The sequence below is a fragment of the Cryptomeria japonica genome, unplaced genomic scaffold, assembly GCF_030272615.1.
Source record: "Cryptomeria japonica unplaced genomic scaffold, Sugi_1.0 HiC_scaffold_20, whole genome shotgun sequence".
Lineage (NCBI taxonomy): Eukaryota > Viridiplantae > Streptophyta > Pinopsida > Cupressales > Cupressaceae > Cryptomeria > Cryptomeria japonica.
The window spans coordinates 437,052-445,000 of NW_026728842.1; the positions used below are offsets into that span (position 1 = coordinate 437,052).

Below are 7,949 nucleotides of genomic sequence, written 5' to 3' on the forward strand. Positions count from 1 at the left end.
CTGGGGAGTCGACCCATCGAAGCATACACCTCCCCTATATAAGCTATTTGTCCGATTCCGACACCTGTGTAGTTTGCACCTCCGCTCAGGACATCGACCCCAACTTCCGAACTCGCCTGCAACGACCGAACCAGCGCCTTGGTGCGCACCAAAAGTGCGCACTTTTGGTGCGCACCAAAAGTGCGCACTTTTGGTGCGCACCAAAAGTGCGCACTTTTGGAGGGCACTTTTTGGAGGGCACTTTTCTGCGCTCCAAAGGTGCGCACTTTTGGAGGGCACTTTTTGGAGGGCACTTTTCTGCGCTCCAAAGGTGCGCACTTTTGGAGGGCACTTTTTGGAGGGCACTTTTCTGCGCTCCAAAGGTGCGCACTTTTGGAGGGCACTTTTTGGAGGGCACTTTTCTGCGCTCCAAAGGTGCGCACTTTTGGAGGGCACTTTTTGGAGGGCACTTTTCTGCGCTCCAAAGGTGCGCACTTTTGGAGGGCACTTTTTGGAGGGCACTTTTCTGCGCTCCAAAGGTGCGCACTTTTGGAGGGCACTTTTTGGAGGGCACTTTTCTGCGCTCCAAAGGTGCGCACTTTTGGAGGGCACTTTTTGGAGGGCACTTTTCTGCGCTCCAAAGGTGCGCACTTTTGGAGGGCACTTTTTGGAGGGCACTTTTCTGCGCTCCAAAGGTGCGCACTTTTGGAGGGCACTTTTGTGCACTCCAAAGGTGCGCACTTTTGGAGGGCACTTTTCCTGCGCTCCAAAGGTGCACACCTAGGTGAGCACCTTCGACCACACCTTGTAGCACACCAAACTCTGACTTTCGACTTCATCCGCAATGCAGGGTCTTTGAGGTTGGCGCAATGCGCACAACCAGGGGAGTCGACCCATCAAACCCAACACCTCCCCTATATAAGCTATTTGTCTGATTCTCATACATGCGTAGCCTGCAAGAGCAATTAGGACATCGACCCCAACTTTCGGCTTCTAAACGAAAACAAGGTCTTTGAGGTTGGCGCAGTGCGCACAACCAGGGGAGTCAACCCACCGAATGCAACACCTCCCCTATATAAGCTATTTGTCTGATTCTCATACATGCGTAGACTGCAGCAATGATTAGGACATCCACCCCAACTTTTGACTTCTTAAACAAGACAGGGTCTTTGAAGTTGGTGCAGTGCACACAACCAGGGGAGTCGACCCATCAAACGCAACACCTCCCCTATATAAAGCTATTTGTCCGATTCTCATACGTGTAGTCTGCAGCAGCGATTACGACATCGACCCCAACTTCCGAATTCGTTTGCATTGACCGCACCAAAGGTGCGCGCCTTGGTGTGCACCCTGGAGTGCACTTTGGTGCTCACCTCGGTGCACACTTTGGTGTGCACCAAAGGTGCGCACCTTGGAGCGCACCAAAGGTGTACACTTTGGAGCGCACCACATAGGGTCTTTGAGAGGTTGGCGCAGTGCGCACACCAAGGTGGGTGTTGAGGTGCGTGCCGAGGTGGGTGGGTGCTAGGGTGCGCTCCATGGTGGGTGCCAGGGTGGGTGCGTGCTAGGGTGGATTCCAAAGAGGGTCATAGGGTGGGTGCCAAGGTGGGTTGGTGATATAGTGGGTTCAAAGGTGGGTACTAGGGTGGGTTCCAAGGTGGGTCACAAGTTGGGTGCCAGGATGCGTGGGTGTTAGGTTGGGTGCCAAGGTGGGCTCCTGCGTGGGTGGGTGCTAGGGTGGGTTTCAAGGTGGACGCGAGGGCGGGTGCCAAGGTGGGTAACAAGTTGGGTGTTAGGATGGGTGAGTGCTAGAGTGGGTGCCAAGGTGGGTGGGTGCTAAGGTGGATGCCAAGGTGGTTCACAGGGTGGGTGGGTTCTAGGGTGAGTTCCAAGGTGGGTCACAGGTTCAGTGCTAGGGTGGGTGTCAAGGCGGGTGTCGAGGTGCCTGGGTGCTAGGGTGTGGATGCCAATGTGGGTCATAGGGTGGGTACTAGGGTGGGCTGCAATGTGGGTGCCAAGGTGGGTAACATGCTCGGTGGGTTCTAAATTGGGTGCCAGGGTGGGTGTGCACCCACCTTGCCCGAGGTGGGTGCCAAGGTGCCAGTGTGGGTGGGTGCTAAGGTGGATGCCAAGGTGGGTGAGAAGGTGGGTGATAGGTTGAGTGGTAGGATGGGTGGGTGCCAAGATGGGTCACAGGGTGGGTGCAAGGGTGGGTAGGTGCTAGGGTTGGTGTCAGGGTGGGTGGGTGCTAGGTTGGGTTCCAAGGTGGGTGCGAGGGTGAGTGTCAAGGTGGGTCACAGGTTAGGTGCTAGGATGGGTGAGTGCTAGGGTGCAAAGGTGCCAGGGTGGGTGCTAGGATGGGTCGATGCTAGGGTGAGTGGCAAGGTGGGTCCACAAGTGTCAAGGTGGGTGCCGAGGTGGGTGCCAAGTTGGGTTCCAAGGTGGGTGCCAACGTGGGTGCTAGGGTGCGTGGGTTAAAGGGTGTGTCACAACGTGGGTGCCAGGATGGGTGCGCACCCACACTGGCCAAGACGGGTGCAAGGTTGGGTTCCAAGCCCGGTCACAGGCTGGGTGCTAGGATGGGTGGGTGCCAAGGTGGGCACCAGGGTGGGTGCACCCACCCTGGCCAAGGTGGGTCACGGGGTGGGTCCTAGGGTGGGTAACGGGGTGGGTACTAAGGTGCGTGCCAAGGTGGGTCATAGGGTGGGTGCCAAGGTGGGCACCAGGGTGGGTGTGCACCAACCCTAGCCAGGGTAGGTCACGGGGTGGTTGTCGGGGTGGGCTTCAAGGAGCCAAGGTGGGTGGCAAGTAGCCAAGTTGCGTGCCAAGGTGGGTGTCGGGGTGGGTGCCAAGGATCCAAGGTGGGTGCCAAGGAACCAAGGTGGGTGTCTGGGTGGGTGCCGAGGTGGGAGCCAGGGTGGGTCCCAAGGTGAGTGCAAAGGTGGGTGCCAGGGTCAAGGTGAGTGCCAATGTGGGTTCCAAGGTGCCAGGGTCAGGGTGAGTGCCAATGTGGGTTCAAAGGTGCTAAGTTGGGTGCGAGGTTGGGTGTGAGGGTGGGTGGGTGCCAAGGTGTGCTAGGTGGAAGCCCGGGTGGGTCGGCATCCCATGGGTGTCGAGTTGGGTGCCTGATGGGTGCTTCTTGTCAAGTTTTAGTCGTCGGGACTCATTTCGAGCCTTAGAGGTCGTTTCTTGTCCGGTTGCCCTGTCTTCGACCTGGGAACCCAATTTTGGTCCTCGGGTCCCATTTTTTTTTGTCTCGCATCCCACTTTTGGCCTGTGGCCTTTTCGGGGTCGATTCTCGTTTTGGGCATCAGAGCATGTTTCTTCTCCTAAAACCCAATATTTGTTTATTAAGTCTCGGAACACATTTTTGTTCTCGTGGACCCATCATGGGTCTTGGAACGCATTTGTGGTCCTTGGGTCCCATTTTGCATCCCGAAACTTGTGTTTTGGTGCTTGATCCCTATTTTGGGTGCCCACCTTGCACCAAGTGCGCACCCGGGGCAAACCGAGCGCCTTGGTGCACCGGGGCAAGATCGAGCGTGCACCCGAGGCGCCCCGAACATGCACCAAGGTGCACTCGGCCCACATGTGAGCGCAGGTCGTTGCGCCCGAGGTGGTGTGTGGGCACCGCGTTGCAGACGGGACACTGCACGCACACGACGCCCCGTCCAGGTGCACGCACGTAGGCCGGGCCGGGTGCACACCCGATGCCCTAGCAAGGTGCGTGCACCCGGGCAGGGCTCACACTTGGCGAACGGGGCGCACTTCGCGAGGGAGGGTGTGCACCTCGACGGGGGTGGGTGGCCGGGGTGGATTCGCACGTGGGTCGCGGTTTGCTAAGTACACACTGCGACAAGCTCATAACGGGTGCGATCATACCAGCGTTAGTGCACCGGATCCCATCAGAACTCCGCAGTTAAGCGCGCTTGGGCCGGAGTAGTACTGGGATGGGTGACCTCCCGGGAAGTCCCGGTGTTGCACCCTTTTTTAGTTTTTCGCCGGGCGTCGCAATGCTATTTGAATTAACCTTTTGCCCGTTTGCGTTCTCGTCGGGGCCGGGCCGGGCCGGGGTGCGTTGCCCGCACTACCGCGCGCGCCGGGGCGACACCGAGCGCGCACCCGAGGCGCCCCGAGCACACAGGCCACGGTGCAACCCGGGCGTTGTGCGCGCACCCCGGTGCGCCCGAGGTGCTGCGCGCGCACCCAGGTGAAATCGGTGTGCACCTCGGCCAGTGCGCGCTCGGTCGAGTCGCGCACGTTGGCCAAGGTGCACGGTGATGTTTCTTACTCTAAGGTTCCGCACCAGACGCCCGGGACAGGTGAGCGAAGCTGGGCGGGGCCGGGTGCGCGCCCGGGGCAGGTGCACGCAGCTGGAGAGAGCTTTGGAGCGCACCAGAGGTGCGCACCTTGGAGCACACTTCGGAGCGCACCAATGATGCGCTCCATTCAAAAGTTTCCTGAAAAGGCAAAAAAAGTTGAGATTATAGAATTTCCCACTTGAGAGATTGTAAAAAAAAAAAATTTAAAATGAAGGAAACGCGGGTGCCAAGGTGTGCGCGCCCGGGTGCGCAGCCCAGCCAAGGTGTGCGCACCAAGGCGCCCACCCTGGCGAAGGTGCACGCAAGGTGCGCACCCGAGGCAAACCGGACAATTAACCCAACTTTCGACTTCGCGCGCACCTGCGCACCTTGGAGCGCACTTCGGAGCGCTCCTTGGTGCGCACCAATCTTGGGCACCTCGGAGTGCACCATGGCGCCCACCAAGGTGCGCACCCGGGGCAAACCGAGCTTCGACTTCGTGCGCACCTTGGAGGCGCCCACCAAGGTGCGCAGCCCAGCCAAGGCGTGCGCATCAAGGTGCGCACCCGGGGCAAACCGAGCTCCGACTTCGTACGCACCATGGAGCGCACAAAAGGTGCGCAACCCAGCCAAGGTGTGCGCACCCCGGGCAAACCGAGCTCCGAATCGTGCGCACCAGAGGTGCACGCCATCGTGCGCACCTTGGAGCACACTTCGGAGCCCTCCTTGGTGCGCACCGATGTTGCGCACCTCGGAGCGCACCCGGGGAAAACAATGCAATTAACCCGACTTTTGACTTCGTGCGCACCTCGAAGCGCTCTCGGGTTCGCACCTCGGAGCACACCGAGGTGCGCACCTTTGATGCGCTGCCTTCACCAATTTCCAGAAAAGGCAAGAAAACATTGAGAAGGTGTGCGCACCGAGGTGCCCACCCTGGCGAAGGTGCACGCGAGGTGCGCACCCGGGGCAAACCGGGCTCCGACTTCGTGCACGCCATGCTGCGCACCTTGGAGGGCCATGGTGCGCACCTTGGAGCAAACTTCGGAGCGCTCAATGGTGCCCAACCCAGCCAAGGTGCCCACCGCGGCGAAGGTGCACGCGAGGTGCGCACCCGGGGCAAACCGGGCTCCGACTTCGTGCACGCCGCACCTTGGAGCACACTTCGGAGCGCTCCTTGGTGCGCACCAGGGCGCGCAAACCAGCCGAGGTGCCCACCCCGGCGAAGGTGCACGCGAGGTGCGCACCCGGGGCAAACCGGGCTCCGACTTCGTGCACGCCATGGTGCGCACCCGGGGCAAACCGGACTCCGACTTCGTGCAGGCCGCACCTTGGAGCACACTTCGGAGCGCTCCTTGGTGCGCACCATGGTGCCCACCAGGGCGCGCAACCCAGCCAAGGTCTGCACACCAAGGTGCCCACCCCGGCGAAGGTGCACGCGAGGTGCGCACCCGGGGCAAACCGGGCTCCGACTTCGTGCACGCCATGGTGCCCACCGCGGCGAAGGTGCACGCGAGGTGCGCACCCGGGGCAAACCGGGCTCCGACTTCGTGCACGGCGCACCTTGGAGCACACTTCGGAGCGCTCCTTGGTGCGCACCATGGTGCCCACCAGGGCGCGCAACCCAGCCAAGGTGTGCGCACCAAGGTGCACGCGAGGTGCGCACCCGGGGCAAACCGGGGTCCGACTTCGTGCACGCCGCACCTTGGAGCACACATCGGGGCGCTCCCGGGTTCGCACCGTGGTGGGCACCTCGGAGCACACCAAGGTGGGCAGCGAGGTGCGCACCTTTGATGCGATGCCTTCACTAATTTCCATAAAAGGCAAAAAAAAACGAGATTTTAAAATTTCCGTTTTGAAAGATAGTGAAAAAAAGGGAATGCTGGTGCCATCTTGAGCCCGCCCTGGTGCGCAGCCCAGCCAAGGTGTGCGCACCAAGGTGCCCACCCTGGCGAAGGTGCGCGCCCGGGCAATTAACCCAACTTCCAACCTCGCGCGCGCCAGGGTGGGAGCGCACCCAACAACCGGGCCTGGGAAGAGCCAATGCGAGAAACCCCACCAAACGCTCTGACAAAAAAAGAGGGGGCGCTCCAGTAACCCCGCTTCGGAGCGCACCCTGGGCAAACCCAGCCAAGGTGCCCACCCCGGCCAAGGTGCAGGCGAGGTGCGCACCCGGGGCAAACCGGGCTCCGACAACGTGCACGCCGCACCTTGGAGCACACTTCGTAGCGCTCCCGGGTGCGCACCTTTGATGCGCTGCCTTCACTAATTTCCAGAAAAGGCAAAAAAAAAAGGAGATTTTGAAATTTCCGTTTTGAAAGATAGTGAAAAAAACGGAACGCGGGTGCCATCTTGAGCCCGCCCTGGTGCGCAGCCCAGGCAAGGTGCCCACCCTGGCAAAGGTGCGCACCCGGGCAATTAACCCTACTTCCGACTTCGTGCGCGCCAGGGTGGCAACCGGGCCTGGGAAGAGCCAATGCGAGAAACCCCACCAAACGCTCCGACAAAAAAAGAGGCGGCGCTCCAATAACCCCGCTTCGGAGCGCAGCCGGGGCAAACCCAGCCAAGGTGCCCACCCCGACGAAGGTGCACGCGAGGAGCGCACCCGGGGCAAACCGGGCTCCGACAACGTGCACGCAGCACCTTGGAGCACACTTCGAAGCACTCCCGGGTGCCCACCGGCGTTGCGCACCGTGGTGGGCAGCGAGCTGCGCACCTTTGATGCGCTGCCTTCACTAATTTCCAGAAAAAGGCAAAAAAAAATGAGATTTTAAAATTTCCGTTTTGAAAGATAGTGAAAAAAAAGGAACGCGGGTGCCATCTTGAGCCCGCCCTGGTGCGCAGCCCAGGCAAGGCATGCGCACCAAGGTGCCCACCCGAGGTGCACACCCGGGGCAAACCGGGCTCCGACTTCGTGCAGGCCGCACCTTGGAGCACACTTCGGAGCGCTCCTTGGTGCGCACCATGGTGCCCACCAGGGCGCGCAACCCAGCCAAGGTCTGCACACCAAGGTGCCCACCCCGGCGAAGGTGCACGCGAGGTGCGCACCCGGGGCAAACCGGGCTCCGACTTCGTGCACGCCGCACCTTGGAGCACACATCGGAGCGCTCCCAGGTTCGCACCAGCGTTGCGCACCTTTGATGCGCTGCCTTCACTAATTTCCAGAAAAGGCAAAAAAAAACGAGATTTTAAAATTTCCGTTCTGAAAGATAGTGAAAAAAACGGAACGCGGGTGCCATCTTGAGCCCTTCCTGGTGCGCAGCCCAGGCAAGTTGTGCGCACCAAGGTGCCCACCCTGGCGGAGGTGCGCGCCCGGGGCAATCCGGGCTCCGACTTCGTGCACTGCATGGTGCCCACCAAGGCGCGCAACCCAGCCAAGGTGCCCACCGCAGCGAAGGTGCACGCGAGGTGCACACCCGGGGCAAACCGGGCTCCGACTTCGTGCACGCCGCACCTTGGAGCACACTTCAGAGCGCTCCTTGGTGCGCACCAGGGCGCGCAACCCAGCCAAGGTCTGCACACCAAGGTGCTCACCCCGGCGAAGGTGCACGCGAGGTGCGCACCCGGGGCAAACCGGGCTCGGACTTCGTGCACGCCGCACCTTGGAGCACACATCGGAGCGCTCCCGGGTTCGCACCAGCATTGCGCACCTTTGATGCGCTGCCTTCACTA

At 60.8% G+C, this 7,949-nt stretch overlaps 1 non-coding gene across 1 annotated transcript; it reads left to right on the forward strand.

Annotated features, from left to right (window-relative positions):
* The first annotated feature begins 3,847 nt into the window (after positions 1-3,847).
* Positions 3,848-3,966, forward strand: LOC131860947 (5S ribosomal RNA). The gene has a single exon (XR_009360030.1). It is a non-coding gene; the product is annotated as a 5S ribosomal RNA (ribosomal RNA).
* The last annotated feature ends 3,983 nt before the right edge of the window (positions 3,967-7,949 follow it).